The sequence below is a fragment of the Urocampus carinirostris genome, chromosome 20 (assembly GCF_059441175.1).
Source record: "Urocampus carinirostris isolate Australia breed hairy pipefish chromosome 20, RoL_Ucar_1.0, whole genome shotgun sequence".
Classification (NCBI taxonomy): domain Eukaryota; kingdom Metazoa; phylum Chordata; class Actinopteri; order Syngnathiformes; family Syngnathidae; genus Urocampus; species Urocampus carinirostris.
Window position 1 is genome coordinate 16612596 of NC_142368.1, and position 19019 is coordinate 16631614.

The following is a 19019-nucleotide window of genomic DNA, read 5'->3' on the forward strand; positions in this document are numbered from 1 at the left end:
TATATATATATATATATATATATATATATATATATATATATATATATATATATATATATATATATGTATATATATTGCCTTGTTTACATATCAGGATAGAAATGTCCTTTTTACCTCATGTTAGCATACGTCAAAATATGCTTTAGATCCTGCTTCACGCGCAATTTGTTTGTTTTATCGGGAAAAACTAATATGCTGAATGTTTTCTGATGTTTAATTTATAATGTAAATATCTCACGACGGGCAAGAAGTGACGAGATTATTTATTGGTTTGGAAAAACTTTGAATCTGAATACAGTTTCGAAAGAAAACTATTTGTCTGTGTCACTTTTCTCGAATTGTTTATTTCACTGATTGGTATTTTCATTATGAATTCATCTTTAAGGCAAATCTGATTTGGCTAATATTCTTTATGAAAATTTAATTCATACAATAATATCAACTTTCTTTCCAAATGATTCTAAATATTTAATATTTGCATTTTGTTTTGCATTTTAGATATGAAAAAATAACAAAATGCCAATAATTTCATATATATTTGCAGTGTATTGTTCTTTTTTTATACAAATTTTATTGCTTTATGGAACATTTATGATCATAAATAAACTGGTATCAGTACTTTGCGTCCGTATCGGGAATCACTCAATAGTCGGGTACTCGTATCGCCATTATTCTGAAAGAAAAGTGGTAAAACATCTTGCCGCGAAAAATATATACTTAAACGTAGGGTGTGTAAGTTCAAAAGCCTTTGTCAAGCCACTTATGTTGCGCGTCCACAAATGTGTCCCTATTAGATGTGCTCGAATAAAATATTCCTTTTTCATATTTTGGGGGATTTGGATTAGCATTTGGACTGTATTTGAAACAGTCCTTTCCTTATTTTCACCATTTTCATCCTACAATAAGAGAAAACCTCGAGCATGCATGCGAAATCACTGCCTCGTCTGCCCCGCCTCCTTTCCTCCAGCGTAATGCGCTCGTTGGCCGGAACACTGATGATAAAAGACAAAAGTAGAAAAAATATAGGCTCTTCAACTCAGTTGGGCATTGTAAACACACACTTAATAGAGAAAATATTTATTTTAAAACTTTTTAAGGACACCTTAAAACAAGCACCTCAACAATACGCATTTATCTTATTATTTAAATCAAATAATTCCATAAAAAAATTTAATCATAAATAAGAGTAATTTATGTTTTGCTGTATTTAAATATTTTAATCATCAAGCATTTATTCTATTTTTTATTAAAGTATTCATACAATAATCATAATAAATTATACATGTAAAAATCTTTTATCATCTTCAGAATAAAATGAAATAATATATTCTATATATATTTCTTTCTAACTTTTTCTCTTAGAACAACAACAACAAGAATTTGAAGGAAAAATAATGAAATACAAATATTTAGTTTGATTTAAATCAGTAATATTTTATTCAATAAGTAATTTGTTTTATTTTAATAATTAGTGACTTATATTTTTTGCATTTTTTAAAAATTCTATTATAAATGGTTTAATTGATTTAAAGGATTTTTTACTTTTTCTCTTCGAGCAAGACTTATAAGGGAATATATAAATAATAATAATAATAAGTAATTAGAATCATTACAAATATGTTATTTTGTCTTTTATTTCATTTTATTATTCATTTATATTTTACCAAATATTTTTGTTTAATCAGAATATATTTCGGCGCAGTGGTTAGCGCTTGTGCGGCACAGTTCATGTCATGGGAACCTCCTGCGTGGGTTCAAATCCAGCTCCAGACTTCCTGTGCGGAGTTTGTATGTTCTCCCCGTGCTAGCGTGGGTTTCCTCCGGGCACTCCGGTTTCCTCCCACGTTCCAAAAACATGCATTTCAGGTGAATTGGCCGGTCCAAATTGTCCCTAGGGGTGAATGAGCGAATGAGTTGTCTGTCCCTGTGTGCCCTGCGATTGGCTGGCAACCAGTTCAGCATGTCCCCTGCCCACTGCCCGGAGATGACTGGGATGGGCGCCAGCCCCCCCGCGACCCTAATGAGGATAAGCGGTACGGCTAATGAGATGAGATGAGATATTTCTTTAGTTATTTATTATGTTGGTGTTGGTGTATCTCTTAACCGCTAGGGTCATAAGGGTTTCCTGTAGTGAGTTTTGGGCAAGTACAGCCTGGTGCCGCCCAATTAGTAATTTATATTTTGGTATCTTTTATCTCATCTCATCTCATTAGCTGCACCGCTTATCCTCAGTAGGGCCGCGGGGGTGCTGGAGCCCATCCCAGCAATAATCGGGCAGTGGGCAGGGCACACAGGGACAGACAACTCGCTCGCTCATTTACACCTAGGGACAATTTGGACCGGCCAATCCACCTGAAATGCATGTCTTTGGAATGTGGGAGGAAACCGGAGTGAAACCCACGCAAGCACGAGGAGAACATACAAACTCCGCACAGTAAGTCCGGTAGCTGGATTTGAACCCACGCAGGAGGTTCCCACGACCTCAGAACTGTGCCGCACACGCGCTAACCACTGGGCCGCCGTGCTGCCCCTGGTATCTTTTATTTAATCACCAATTTAATTTGTCGTATTTATCAGCCACTTCTATTTTGCTATCTTTATTTCCCACTTTTTTTTCTTGAAACAACATGGTGTGAACATAAATGTATATTTTTTCTTATTTTACATGATATAGTATTTTATTTTGTCGATCAATTATATTTTGCTTATTGTTTCTATTTAGATATTTACCTATTAAATAAATAAGTCATGTCTCTTTTCTATTTTCTATTTAATCAGTGATATATTTTCTTTATTTAGTTATTTTTTCACTCGTATTTAATTACTGATTTATTTTATATAATTAACGAGCCATTTAAATGTTGCTAAATATTCTTATGTCCTACTTTTTTTGGAAATAACATTCTATAAATAATATACAAATATGAATAGTAATTCAACTGGTCATTCATTTTATTATCCAATAATTGTCAGGACCAGAACAGAGACAGGACCCACTTGCGTTGCGTTTCTCACAAGTTTTATTGGAAGAAAGAGAAAGGGTTGCACCCACAATCCGGTGATCGCTGGGCGCGGAAAGCAGGTCGCTCTGAACACGGAAGTGGGACTTCCATGGCGAGCGTTGAGGGTGTAGGGAACAGAGAAACAGGTCAGTCAGGTCAGGAGAGCAAAAATGTGGACGGGGTCGGAAACGAGTCGAAAGCCAGGAGAGGAGAGTAGACGTGCTCGGGGATCAAAAACGGGTCGAAGCCAGGGAACGGACGGGAGCAAAAAACAGGTGGGAGTCAGGGTCATAAAAGGCTTGCCTAGTGTAAACTGAGGTTCGCAGACGGACTGACAAAAGGGGACAGATAGGAGTGGGTTTAAATAGGGACAGGGCGTCAATCAGAGTCCGAGGCAGTTGGCGCCAAAGGTGATTCACATCAGTAATCATGACGATAATTTATTTTTTGATAAATATTTTTCAATTAATCATTGATTCATTTTATGAATTTGTCATTCATATTTTGCAATATATTTGGATTTAATTAGTAATCTACTTTTCATTCATTAACTATATTCTCATTGTGATATGTTTTCGTTAGAACAACATTCTATAATTAACATATAAATACTGATAATAATTTACGTTTTTCCATTTTTATTTAATCAGTTTTTGATTTTATTTTACTGATCAATCATTTAAATATTTTATGTATTACTCATTTACAGTTTGCAAATATTTTTCTATGTTTATATAATGTTTTTCTAAAATTGCATATAAAAAATACATAAAATAATAATAAAATGAAAAATATCATTGTAAAGCTTTGACACATGGAAATTGGGGATTAGACGCCTTTTCCTTAGCTAACAATAAAAAATGAATTTTAAAAAGGAAGCAATTTAACGATACCGTAATAATTGTCATAAGAAATGCTAGAAAAGCTCGCTAGCTAGCTCATTTTTTTGTGCTTCATCTGAAATATATATAATAATAACAATAAAACAAATATAATTGTAACAGTTTGACACATGTAGTTTGTGATTTCACGCCTTTTTTGTTGCTCGCATAAAAAAAAGGAATATGTTGTAAAATTTAATGAGACATATGTTTCAAACCGTAACGATCGTAAAAATAAAAAAGCTACAGAAGCTGGCTAGCTAACTGGCTGTATGTCTTTTTTCTTTTTCGCCTTTTTTACGTAGACTTTGAAAGGCAAAAAACACCAAAAAAACACATAAATGCCATCAGTCACAGCTGACGTGACGCTGTGAAGCCCTGCCAGACATTGCCGGCCGATCACAGATGCTCGGAGCGGAAAGAATCCGGCGTAAAATTGTATCTGTGTGTGCCCGATTTGTTAAATATTACCAAAGAGCTTTTCTTCTTCTTTCTTTTTTTTTTTTTGACTGATGTACCCTGCGGGCTTTTCTTTGCACTTCACGTGGGCTTGGAATGGGCCACTTGCCCAGATTTACATGCGAGCACCCCCCTAAATTGTAGCCGTGCATACCCTTGAGAGCCCTCCACCGCTGAACCACAAGTACGCTATTGTAAAACGATAAAAGTCGGTACTTTCAGACGGGAAAATATACGTACCTCGGAGGGATAATTGCTCCTTGACAGGGTTGTGTTATTGAAAGTAAGTATTTTACAGAAGAACATTTTTTTTCTTAACCGTATGGGAGCAAATTGTTCCGTAATTGATGTCCAGATTTCAGAACTATAAAGAAAAGGTCTGGATTGAACCTTTACTAGCAATAGCATATGGCTAAAAATAAATGTAGCATTTTGTCCTCAACCAAATGGAACAGATTGTATAGTAATCAAATCATCTCGGAATCGTAAGGAAAAGGAAACTCATCTTAAGTGAAATGCACTGATGGATTAGCTAGCTAGGTAGCATTAGCATGTTTATGTCCTTTCGCATTTTTGGTAATTGATGTCCAACTATAAAGAAAAGGTCTTCAAAGGTGGATTTACCTGATGGATTAGCATGTACTTGATATTTATTTGAACAATTTTTCCTGAACCATATAAAACGAATCTTCCTGTAATCAAACCATTGCAGAAACAGTGAAAAAGAAACTCATCTAAAATGAACTGCACCAGTGTATTAGCTCCTTTGCTAGCATTAGCATAGGGTTATTAATCATTAAAACATTTTTTTCCTCAACCAATCAAATGTTTTCAGAAATGTCAAGAAACAGTCTTCAAAAGGTGTTTGCGGTGATGGTTTGGCGCCTATGCTAGCATTAGCATGTGGCTAATATTAAATAAAAACATTTTGTCCTCAACTATAAGGAACAAATTGTCTGGTAATCAAAATAATTTCAGGAACAGAGAAAATAAAATTAATCTAAAGTGAATTGCATCGATGGCTTAGGGCGTTTGCAAGCGTTAGCATTTGTAAATTGTCCTGTAATTGCTGCTTGGATTTACACATGACAAATTTGTATCTGTTATTATAAACAAATGACACAATATTAAAAACACATTTATTTTATCATTGTATATATTGTAAAATTATCACCTGCAAGAAAAGCGCGGGTGGTGATGCTTTGACTTGGGATCAAAGTATGTATATCTGTTTTTCTGTTTATTTATTTTTCTGTTGGTCTTTCACAGGCAGAGGTTACCCTAGATGTAAAAAAACTCTTCCAGGCCACAACAACATTGGATATCAACACATCCTTTACCTTAGATTACACTAGATGTGAAAACTGCCCAATAAGAGGTTTTGCTGACTCGGCAGCTTTTCCAGAAAAAAACATTCAGACAGAAGTTTGCCCATCACAATTGTTAACAAGAAATCAAGTACGTCTCTCGAGAAATTAAAATGCAGAAAAAAATTACTTATCACTTATGGTTTTGATGACTCAGCAGTTATTCCCATGAAGACATTCCGATCTTTCAGCCCAGAACATTCATTTTCAACACAATGCCTTACAGTCAGTTATAAAGATAGATAGATAGATAGATAGATAGATAGATAGATAGATAGATAGATAGATAGATAGATAGATAGATAGATAGATAGATAGATAGATAGATAGATAGATAGATAGATAGATAGGTAGGTAGGTAGGTAGGTAGGTAGGTAGGTAGGTAGGTAGGTAGGTAGGTAGGTAGGTAGGTAGGTAGGTAGGTAGATAGATAGATACTTTATTCATCCCCGTAGGGAAATTCACACTTCAAACAGGTCAAACTAATTGTTAAAAGCTGCCCAAAAAAGTCGACTCAACTTTGGTTTTGCTGACTATTTTTCCCCCAGAAAGACATTCAACTCTCCCAGGCCAGACTGACATTGAATATCATCAACCTTTATAGGCAGTCAGGTAGGTTGCCCCGGTTGTGAAAAATGCCCCAAAATAAGCTGGTTTACCATTTATAGTAGTGCTGACTCAGCCTTTATTTCTATAAACACATTCCCCTCTCCCAGAAGAATGTCATCGGATATTAACACCATCTTTTACAAGTAGTCAGGTGGGTTAGCCCAGATGTGAAAACTGACCCCCAAAAAGCTGCATTTTGATTTTGCAGACTCAGTAGCTTTCCCAGAAAGACATTCCTCTCTCCCAAGCCAGACTGACATTAAATATCATCAACCTTTATAGGCAGTCAGGTAGGTTACCTCAGATGTGAAAATGCCCTTAAAGATAAGCTGGTTCACCATTTTTATAGTGTTGACTTAGCCTTTTTTTCCAGAAAGACATTCCCCTCTCCCAGAAGAATGTAATTGGATATTAACAAGTAGTCAGGTAGGTTAACCCAGAAAACTGCGCCCAAATAAGCTGACTGCATTTTTGGTTTTGCAGACTCGGACGCTTTCCTAGAAAGACATTCTGCTCTCTCAGTCCAGAACAGATTTGGCCACGATCACAATTTTTACAAACAATCAGGTAGATTGCTCTAGAGGTGAATAACCCTTATAAAAAAGGGAAATGCCCCCCAAAATTGCTTTTGCGTCTCAACACGGGTGCATGCTATATTGGCGCCAAGCCGTTCTAGTTAGCAATATTTGAGATCGTTTATTTTCTTTTTAACGTGATGAATGTTCCAACAACCGTATGCTCGCAGTGACAGATGTGTGACTGGGGAGGGGGGGTATTATAAGGGGCGGGGGGTCCCTAGAGAGGGAGGAGGGGGGCTCCTACCACTGCATGCATGCCAATGAGGAGATTCCCCCGCAGTGAGTGTCATGTTGGTGCTGGTGTTTTTCTGCAAAAGCTGCAGGAAAGGGACACAAATGAAGAAGAAGTGACTCGTTCAAGGTTGAATGGGGGTTTACAGGAAGTGGTGTACCCAGGGTGCATCTAAATTTAAAACAGGAAATCTGGCCACCTTGTACTTTTTGGGTATTACACTTGTGAAAAGAATCATTATTCTTTATTTTCATCTCATATTTCCTTTTTGTGTCTGACCACAAACACGTGTTTGAAGCAAGCGTCAGAAGCTAACCTCATGGCTGCTATGAACTGTAACACCCCCCCCCAACACCCGAGGTACAGCATGAATTTGTTCAGAGGGATCGCAACGTGAAATTGCTGTAAAGTGAGGGAAAGAAGCCTATGCTAGCAAATGCTTTCCGAACCCCACATACCAAAGATTGAAAGAAAAAATTAATATAAAGTATTACTAACATGTAATATAAGTGTAGATGAACAAGTCAAGGAATAATGACATTTTATCTCTTGATGTGACAAGACTTGAGCTGGTACGGTGGAGTCATGGGTGGATGCCTAGGAGGGAACAAAGGGTGGATTAATAATAAAACTGATAGTAAAACTTCCACTAGCTCAGATTATCATGACCTTAGAAGATTTAATTGTTTTAGTCGCTTCCTTATTGGTTACGGCCAGGTAACTTAGCAACGGTGGCTATTTGTAAGCCTTTTTTGTCTTTCTTGACAAACAAAGGCATTCCTTCCATGGTTGTCATGTTTTTTTTTGCTTTTTCCTTTAGCATCGGTGTGTCACGGTTGCCATGGTGCCCAATTGGCCCCGCCATGTGGCGCCAGTTTCTGTCACGGTTGCCAGGGGGCCCAAATGGCCTCGCCCATGGACACCTGCTGAAACTCGTTGAGAGATTGCTCCCTGCCTACTTAAACGCTGTCCTGTGAGTCGCCTTTTGTCGGAGCGTCTGCGAAACTCTTTTTTGATCCGTCAGGCCCTGAGAATCTCTGTTTTTCTTGTGTTTTTGCTCTTGTTTTGCCAAGCCCTGTGAATCTTCGTTTTTTCCTGTATTTTTGTTCCTGTTTTGCTCTCGCCACGATCTGTTTGATTTTGACCACTCCCGCGACCAACGATCTCCGGATCGGGTGTACGCTCCTTTCTCTTCTCCCCAATAAACTGTGAGTAACGTTACGCGAGTGGGTTCTGCTTCCTGTCCTGGTCCTGACACGCTGCAAAACTTATTCTAAATCTTATTCTATAGCTTAAGAGTCATCTCAGCATTAACGGGCACCGGCGTGTGTGAGACAATACTGAAATTAGATCCTAAATAACTGTGGGGAAACTTTTCCAATCTGAAATTTAGAGTAGGTCTGTTTTGTTCATAGTCACCTTAAACAATACTCATTGTATCACTCGTTATCATGATTACCGATATGCTTCACCTGTGCCCGCTCCTTTGGCCCCAACTGTCTCGGACTCTGATTGGCTCTCTGTCTCTATTTAGACCCACTCCCATCTGTCCCCTATGGTCAGTCCGTCTGCGAACCTCAGTTAACACCAGGTAAGCCTTTTTTTCGACCCTGACTCCAACCTGTTTTTTGCTCCTGTCTGTCCCCCAGCTTCGACCCATTTTTGATCCTGACCACGTCTACTCTCCCGTCACGGCTTTCGACCTTTTTTGTCCCCGACCACGTCTTCTCCCCTTTCCTGGCTTACGACTCCCTTCCGACCCCAACCATGTTTTTGCTCTCCTGTTCCAGCTACTGACCCGTTTTTCCGTTCCCAAAACCGCCATCGCTCGCCACGGAAGTCCCACTTCCGCGTTCATAGCGGCCTGCTTCCCGTGCCCAGCGATCCCCGGATCGTGGGGGCAACCCTTTCCTGTCTTCCAATAAAACTGAGAGGAACGTAACGCAAGTGGGTCCTGTCTCCGTTCTGGTCTTGACACTCGTGGCTTGCATATTTTTAAAAAACCTTTACATAAGAGTATCCATCGAACAGTTATGCTCATAAGAAACAAAGCTAGCTTAGTTTTTATCTAAGGGGCATTGTGTATTATATAGAGCCTCCAAATGGTAATTTCTTAAACAAAACAATATTGATTTAACAAATAAGCAAAAGTGCATGAAGTATTATATATACATATATATATATATATATATATATATATATATATATACATACATACATATATACACACATTTAGAGCTCTTTCAATCGAAACCAAGGTGGCGAGACGTCTGGACTGCTAATTGTGGCATTGATGCTAACAGCAGCCTGGCAGGTAGGAGACCCCCACTGCCTTTCCATTCCCTACAGAAGAATTAATAACTAATTATGTCAGGTCACTCGTCCAGATGGTCCTCTCAGATGGGCTATTGGTCTGCACCTCACCTCCAACCAGAACCCCTGACCCCGGTCGCCCGTGGCAACATGGATTCTGGGGGCCCGAAGACTTACGGGGCACACGTGAAAAAAGAGATAGAAGATGGGTATTTTTTAAGGAGAGGGGCGTGGTGGATCAGTTCTAGCTGGTTGCTTTTAAAGATTCATGAATACAAGACTCTTGGGGCGGGGTCTGTGATCTCCCTGGTTCTGCTATTACCCGCTTGGGTCCTCCCATAACGGGCAGATGGTAAGAAGCCCGACATGCGCCGCATCAATGGACACAACCTGATACTCCCTTTTCTTGTCTCATTAGGCGGCTATAGAAACATAAGAACATAATAAGGGGAGGAATTAAGTGCCCGTGTGGATGTCAAAGGGGATGCGGCATAAAGATTGGGATGAGGGCTAACAAGTGCACGCGGCACGCCTATACCCCCCCCTTTTTTTTTTCTGGCTTTGCGCCTGATTAGCGCTTTCAACCGGGCTGATGGGTAAAAGACGAGTCCTCTGGGACAGGTTGTTTTTTTTAAACAGGCACTTAAACAGGCGGGGAAGGGAAACGGAGCCACGATTAGCATTTAAACGTAGCGTGTAATTCCACAGGTAAAAGAAAATTCAAAAAACAGCTTCCGATGAATTGATAGTGTGATCAGAGTCCTGAGCTTCACGTGTCAGGACCAGAACAGAGACAAGACCCACTTGCGTACGTTTCCCTCATGTTTATTGGGAAGAAGTGAGAAGAGTGCACGCATGATCTGGTGATCGCTGTTCGCAGGGAGAAGGTTGCTCTGAACTCGGAAGTGGTACTTCGGTGACGAGCGATGTCGGTGTCGGGAGCGGAACAAACAGGTCAGTAGCCGGTACAGGAGAACCCGGGAAACAGACAGGAGCCAAAACAGAAATGAGTCAGGGTCGAAAAGCTTGCTTAGCGTAAACTGAGGTTCGCAGACGGACTGACAACAGGTGGCATAAAGAAGTGGGTTTAAATAGTGACAGGGAGACAATCAGAATCCGAGGCAGTTGGCGCCAAAGGAGCGGGCACAATTGCATCACATCTGTAATCGTGACATCATGTACAGAAAATGGTTAAAAATTTGGTGCGATCGTTGAAAGCTGAATAAAAATGGTATTCAAAAGTCTTCAAATGGATAAGGAGTATTTCTCCTTTGAAAGATTTTGTTACGTTTTTTTAAATGTACAAGAAATGACGAGAAATGCTCGACTCACGTCGAACTAAAAGAAACCGGTTTGAGAACCGCTAATGGTGATGTTGAGCATTGATGAAGAGGGAAAATGGATTGAGGCATCACCAGTTCCTTTAAGTGGAAATAACGGGGGGGGGGGAAATCTGCCAGACCCAACAAAAGCGTGCTCTGCCGGCCTCTGCTCTCAGCAATAGTCAACCGGGGATAATTGATCGCAGCTACAACCGTGCATTGCATTTAAGGCAGGCCAGAACGGCACGACTCTTGACCTAAAAGCAGTCTGCTGGTCCATTCTCACAGTAATGTGGGAAAGGGGCTAATGGATCGCGGCCGCATGAGTGCAGTTCATTTTAGACAGAAATAACAGTGAATCTTAGCTGCCGCCCGACAGAGGGATAAGGATAGAGGAAGAGATAGATGGGGATGAGTGGATAGTGAGAAGAATAAATAAAATAAATAAATAATAGATTAGGTAGATAGAAAGAAATGGCGTTAGACAGATGGATAGGGATAAAGGTGGAAATATATAATAAGGAGGGTAAAGAGAGTTACAGGTAGAAATTGAGAGATGAAGGTAGAGATAACACCTAAAGTTGGATGGAGAGGTAGACACAGTCAGAAAGATGAATGGATGAATGGGGAGATATAATTAGACTCTTAAAAGAAAGAAAAAAATACATCGAGGATATAAGTAGAGATAGATAATAAAAGAACGGATAAAAAAATAGGCTGGGATAAAGTCAGAGATGGAGAGAAATAGAGAGAAAGATATATGGATACAGAGGTAGAGACAGGGATGGAGGTAGAGAAAGATGGAGGAAGTAGAAAAAAGAACAGATACAATTAGATATGTGGTTGGATATTGATAGGAATGGATGAATGGATGGGTGGAGAAAGATATAGATAGAGAGATAGAAGGGCAGATAATAACAGAGGTAGATAGATGTAAAGAGGAATAGAAGGATATAGTGATAGAAATAGATAGGTAGCTAGGTAGATAGAGAGATAAGGGTAGATTGATGGAGAGAGGAGGATAGAGGTGGTCATATGTAACCATAGAGATAGAAATATATCGGTAGATGGAAAGAGAAATATTTTAGATATGGATAGTGATAGGAGTAGAAGGATGGAGGTAGAAATAGACCAAATAGACGAATAGAAACAGAGACATAGGTAGGGATAGAGGGATTGATAGATAAAGATGGGTTGATATAAAGATAGGAATATATTGTTTAAAAAGAGAGGGATAGAAGTGGAGATAGATAACAAGAAGAGATAAAAAACACATGGGCAGCGAGAGAGGGATGGATTGATGGAGGTAGAAGGATAAAGGTAGAGATACCTATAAGTTGTCAGGACAAGAACGGACACAGGACCCAATTGCGTAACGTTTACCACAAGTTTTATTGAAATAAAGAGAAAGGGCTGCGCCCACGATCCGGTGTTCGCTGGAGGCGGGAAGCAAGTTGCTCTCGCACTCGGATTGTGATCCAAACACAGACGTGGATCTTACGTAGCGTGCGAGGACGGTGTCAGGGACGGAAAAACTAGTCGGTAGCCGGGACTGGTAGAGCAAAGCGTGGTTGGGGTCGGAAACGAGTCGTTAGCCAGGACGGGAGAGTAGATGTAGTCGGGATCAAAAATGGGTTGTGAGCTGGGACGGGAGAGCAGACGTGGTAGGGATCAAAACAGGTAGTGGCCGGAGACAAACGGGTGCAAAAACGGGACAGGCGGGAGTCAGGGTTGAAAAAGGCTTAATTGTATAAACAGAGGTTAGCAGACGGACTGACAACAGGGGATTGACAGGACTATCAGAGCCCGCTGCGGTTGGCGCCAAATGAGCACAAGTGATTCACATGAGATAAGTAAGATCGAATCAGAGGTAAAAGTAGAGATGGAAAGAGAGAAAGAAAGGGAGAGAGGGAGGGATAGAAAGAGGGATAAAGGTAGAAATAGATTGAGAGAGGGAAAGAAAGATAGAGGTAGCGAGATATGGAGGATGGGAGATATAAAGATGGATAGATGGAGAAGTGGGGACCAGGATTGAGAGGGCTGGATAGACATAGATAGGTAGATGACTAAAGTCCAAACACAAAGGCTATAGACTAAACCTCCATTTTGTTTTGTCTTTTTGCACTCCATTTCCATGCGCAAATGAAGCTTTTCAGTCCCCGAAATCAAATTAGAACCCTTCAGTGTTCTCCCGAAAATCCAATTGAAGGACCCGAGTCCATGAAAAGCTCCCTAATTCGCCTAAAAAGATCTCACACGACCGCTATTCTCGGAGCCTGCTTTGCCTTTTCATTAGGCTCCATAAAAGCTCTTTTACAATTTGTCACTACGACCCCCCCCTTCCTCCTCCGACACCCTTTAAACTCTTTGGCAAACAGCAACTTTAGCAAAGCTCGCCGGCGGGACCAGATGACGTCTCGGGCTCCTGTTTGAGCAAATGGGGGGGGGGGGGGGGGGGGGGGGGATCAGGGGACAAAGCGGCTAAGAAGAAACCAAACAAAGAAACCTTCCAAAGGATTTCGTCTGTTTAACCACTTTCTCCCAGAAAAACCCAGACAAAAGCTAACGTCGTCGCCGTTTCGGTACGGTGTCATGGAACAATAAACGGCCGAGCATACCCGGGACTGAATGCCACCACGAACACATGTTGGGAATAAAGCCGTTACGGTTTCAGTAACGTGGTAATACGACAAATTGTTTTTTCCGTCGTTACGAAGCAGCGACCATAACTGACGGTCAAAAGAGTTACTCTGAATAAATTGCAAAAACTGCTAGCCGTAGCGAATCTACTCTTGACATCCAGATATGTTCGAGAGTAGCGCCCATAGGAGAGAAAATGTAGGTGTTGTCATGATTGCTGATTCAGGGCACCTGTGACTGATTGGCGCCAACAGCCCTGAGAGCTGATTGGTTCAGAGACTCCTTTTAAATCCTCGGCTTTCAAGAGGAAGCCGTCAGATCGTTGTGAACCTATGCTCCCAGCTAGGCAAGCTCATACCTTCCGACATTTTCCTGCCCTGTTTTCTTCTGCCTGATACCTGTTGCCGACCCGTTTCTGCCCTGATCTGCCATTTCGACCACCGACCTGTTCGCCCTCTTTCCTGCCTGATACCTGTTGCCGAACTCTTTTCTGAACTCGATACCGCATTTGCTCTCCCGTCCCGGCTAGTGACCGGTATCCCTGCTGCCTACGATTATCCTCGCTCGACACGGAAGTGCCACCTGCTACCCGTGTCAATTGATCATCGGATTGTGAAAGCAAACACGGCTCTCTTTATCAATAAAACTGAGTAAACGAACACTACTGGGTCCTGTCTCCGTTTCTGGCTTGTGACAGGTGTGTGTTACTCATCGTTGTTCTCGTTTTGTCCATGGGGTGGCGCACATTAATTTTGTGGTGTATCAAGTTTGCAATGCCGGTCGTGGCGGGCATGTATCTGACCTGGAGGGGTAAAAATGTTTTGACCGTTGCGCTACGAAAAAAAATGGTTTGTTGTTAACCCTTGTTTCGAGTGTGTTTTTTGTTGAGGAACAAGCTATGACGCAAGGTTCGAGAAGCTCCTGCTCCTCAGATACAATCACTGGTTTGAGAAGGGGTAGGATAGTCTGTTGGGCTGGATACATGATGAAAGTCCCGAATGTCTCATTTATCTTAAGTTGTTAGAGTTACACTGCAGTGTTAAACACACTTTGTTGTGTATTTTATTGTTGAACTGTTTACTTTTGTTGTGAAAAAATATTTGAAGTACAGTAGCATATGTCTTCTTGACCAGTTGTCCGACTTGAGACTGTAATTTAAGCTACAGGGTGAAACTCACTTGATATTTTTCTACTCTCGACTTTTGATGTGAAGAAAATGTTTTAAGTTCAGTTCCCGATGTTTACTTGATCAGTTTGTAAGAGTTAGGGTTAGTTCATTCAACTCACTTCATTTTGTTGACTGCTGATTGTTATTTTATTATATTGTTTACTTTTGTTGCACTTTGAGTGTATGATATATATGTATGACAAGGTTCTATAACACAAACACTTGTCTGTTCTTCTCTATTCAACTGACTCTAGTATTGCTCAGAAAATGTTCCATATTTTGGTCTTTATAAGGTGATAGAAACAGCTCCTTTGCCTGGTAACTAGTTACTTTTACTATAGAGTAATTCAGCGACAAACTCAGTTACTTTTTGGAAGAAATAGTGAGTAACTATAATTACAATTCGAAAGTAACGTGCCCAACACTGCCGATAACGCGTTGTTAAACAGGGATAATGACTCGCCGAAAGGGTTCATTGTTATAATTGGGTTATAGCCGCTAACCGGATTAGCTTGCCACTCACGTTTCTGCTCTCAGCCCCGGCTGACAAGGGACAACAAAATAGCGTTCTCGCTTTGTATGAATCGGGATGAGCTTGTAATTGGACATGAGTATTTTTGTAATGAAGTTTAGAATGCCAGTTAAGTGTCATGTGGTTAAAAGGTCGTGGTAAACACGATTTCGGAGTAGAAAGCTGTTTAATTGGTCTCATACCTAAACAGCTCATAGTGGTAACAGCAAAAACCAGCGTAACTACTTGAGTATTAGCAACGAGGGCGCTTGGCACCAGTTGAAAATTCTCATTTGTACTTTCTTTAATCCCTGCTACTTCGCGGCCTTAGTGAATCTTGGGTTAAAAATAATTCTGGGATCCATTATCCCCGGTCAATTGTTGCGAGTGGGAGCCAGCAGAGCGATTTTTTTTGTCAAGTGTTGGAGCTATTTACACTAACAAGTGAACTGCACTAATGCGGTTGTGATCCATTATCCCTGATTGCATATTGCTGTGTGGGGGGACCATCACAATACACTTCTGTCAGGCCCGGCAGCTCTTTTTTATGGTAAACTGCAAATATGCGGTCGTGATTTATTATCTCTGATCTTACACTGCTGCAAGCAAGGGTCAGCAGAAAGCCCTTTTGTCAGAATAGGTCCATTTTGGCTTTCCTGAAATAAAATTTTGAACATGATCCATTATTCCCAGCTGATTATTGGTTAGAGCAGGGCCTGGTAAAGGGCTCTTTTTTCGGTTTGGGCTGTTGAGGCATGAAATGGCGGCCGCCTAATATGAACTTCACTGTTTTGGCCATGGTCCATTATCCCCAGTAAATTATTGCCGAAAGAAAAGGCTGAGAGAGCAAATTCCTCATGTGTGGCGTCTCTTTTCTCATTCTTTCTGCTTGTGCAGGCGAGATCCATCACTCCCAGTCAACTATGTGCAGGGACCAACACAGCACATGTTAATTAAGTATTAATTTTCTTATTTTAATAGTTTGTATTGTAAAAAAAAGAAAAATACAGGGAAAATACCTGAATAATCTCAGTTGGGAATAATAGAATTAACCATAATTTGTGATAACATTTAAAATAACAAAACAACAGGAAAAATATTCAAAATTAGCATAATTATATACCAGTATTACTATTGCTTTGCATTTAAAAAATATTTTGACTGTAGTCATGACTTTGAAAGTTACATATTGAAAGTTATATTTATTATAATTTCATTATATTTATTTTTTTGAAATATAAAATACCAAAAAATCTCTTCTAACCTTATAAAAAGATTTGTTGTATTTTTTTTGTTTAAAAAAAAAAAAAAAAAATTCTGATTGAGAAAAAAAATCAAAATTTGTTTCCTTCTCATCACTCTCCCTAACAACCCAGACTAAACTTGGCCCCTCCCCTTATTATACGTAGCTTGTCTCCGACCGAGATGCATCACTCCATTTTCTTTATATTGCTATACTTCTAGCCCAAATTCCCCTTATTGGCTTCTTCTTCGGCTTCCTATTAGCAAGTGCTCGGTAATCACTCTTGCGATCTATTAGCACAATGCATCGATTAACCGATAATCCAATCACTCGCCCGTTATTGATCTTTTATAAAGCTCCCCCCGACGATAAAGCGCCGACGGCAGACGGCGAGTCAATACGCACACGAGGAGAGGACTATCCTCACACCTAATTGGCTTATGAAATAATACAAACATTTTCCCTGCACCGGCGGAAATCAATAGCGGGCCCGGCCGCCGCATTCCGATCGATCGTCAGCTCGGCCCTGATTATTTTTTTATTTTTTTTGCAGGGATAGGACTTCGACCTAAAGGGACAGTGAGTAGTATTTGCCCAATGGATGTCGCTGTGTTGTGTAGTGCAACCAAAACTAAGGCGAATAAAATCTATAGAGACTCAAGTCAACTTAAAATGCTTCCTTAACATTCCCTCTGCTGGCCCCCGTTTGCTACAAAAATCAACCGAGATAATGGATCGCAGCCCCATGGGTGCTACGTATCTTAGGCATTAAGAACAGAAAAAAGAAACACTGGGCACAACACAAATTTGCTCTCAGAGCTCCCGCTCTGAGCAATTGTTGACTTGGGATAATGGATTACGGTCAAAACAAAGTATTTCATTATAGGCAAGCCACAATGACACGTTTCAGTGGGACCGAACAGATTTTTGAAAAAGTAGTCTGCTGGTCCCTGCTCTCAGCAATAGTTTGCTGGGGAATAACACATCAAGGCCACAACATTATATTTTATCAAAACAACCCCTTCTGACAAATATACTTTCTGTCGGTCCCCACTTGCAGTAATATGTAATCAGGGAAAACGGATTGAGGCCTCACCAGTTCTTTTAGGTGGAAATAACGGGGGGAAAATCAGCCAACAAAAGTGTGCTCTGCTGGCCTCTACTCTGAGCAATAGTCAACAGGGGATAATTGATCGTGCATTTCACCTAAGGAAGGCCAGAACGGCACTACTCTTGACTGAAAAGCAGTCTGCTGGTCCATTCTCACACTAATGTGGGAAATGGCTAATGGATCGCCGCTGCATAAGTGCAGTTTATTTCATGCAGGAATAACGGTGAATAAAAGCCACCAGGCTCGACGGAATGGCACTCTGTCGGTTTCAGTTGCAGCAATATGTTATTGGGGATGATGGGTTGCAGCCAAACCAGTGCATTTCTTTTCAGGCTAGAACAGTACGCCTACAGACAAAATTAATTTTTCACGCTGGCGTCAATATGTGATGGGGGATAATCAATCATGGCTGCACGCGGGCAGTTCACTTTTGGTGTACAAAATGGCAAAAGAGACCCACCAGGCCTGAGGAAATGGGTGTTGATGGCCCCTATACGCAGCAACAGTCAACCAGGTATAACGAATCGCGACGAAAACTGTGCAATCCATTTAAAATGGGCCAGAACAAAATGTCACTCAACTAAAGTGACGTTCGTGGTTCCTGCTCGCAGTAATATTGGATTGGGAATAACATTTTTTGGTTGCACAAGTGCACATTGTTTTACATGGAAACACAGAAACTACAACAGATTTCTCTACCAGTCCCCACTTGCAGCAATATGCGATCGGGAATAACGGAGGAGGTCTGGATAAGTGCAGTTCATTTTCTGGTGGCAATAACATCTGAAAAAGGAGACGCCAGGCCGGACAAAAATGCGTCTGCCAGCCCCAGTTTGCAGCAATATGCAATTAGGGATAATGAATCACAGCCACACGAGTGCAGCCAAAAATGTCAACAAAAGAGCTGCCAGCCCTGCCAAAGTGCACTCTGCCGGTCCCCAACCGCAGCAGTATGCGATCAAGGATAACGGATCGCAGCCGCACGAGTGCAGTTCACCTTTTGGTGGACAAATAGGCAAAAAATAGTCGCCAGGTCTGACAAAAATGCGCTCTGCTGGCCCCCGCAAAAAGCGATCAGGGATAATTGATGGCGGCCACAAGAGTGCAGTTAAATGCAAGCGAAAACACAGTAACGTCCAAAAAAGAACCACCAGGCCGACAAGATTGCTATGTCGTCTCCAGCCCCAATAAGCTATCGGAGATAATAGATAAGTATTTTTCAACCTGTGGTGCACGGAGGTTCCAAGCGAGAACCCGCAATGTAGCTTTTTTGTTTTGTTTTTAACAAGTTAATGGAGTTTTTTCTACCACTGAGCGGTGCTAAATTCTTCACACTGTCCCTTTAACGGCGGTGTATCGGTGCTGTTTAATCCTTTTCACTTTCATCTTTTTTTCTGGGGCCCTCCATCTTTTCGACTGATGTAGGGGTTGTCGGATAAATTTTCTAGCTTGGGGAGGGGGCACATCTGACACCCAGCTGTGCGGGTCACGGGCTACAAAAGCAGCTGCTGGTCATAAATCACTCCAGTCGGAGGAGTTCTGGCACTTGTTCTGTCAGCCGTGAAACAAAGACGTAGAGGTGG

General features: G+C 40.8%; 1 long non-coding RNA gene across 1 annotated transcript in view; it reads right to left on the reverse strand.

The window, feature by feature from the left end:
* LOC148346386 (uncharacterized) overlaps positions 1-19019 on the reverse strand; it is an 87236-nt gene that overhangs the window by 41605 nt on the left and 26612 nt on the right. The window contains exon 3 of the long non-coding RNA XR_015848337.1: positions 7627-7725. This is a non-coding gene — a long non-coding RNA (uncharacterized LOC148346386). The remainder of the gene's footprint in view (positions 1-7626; positions 7726-19019) is intronic.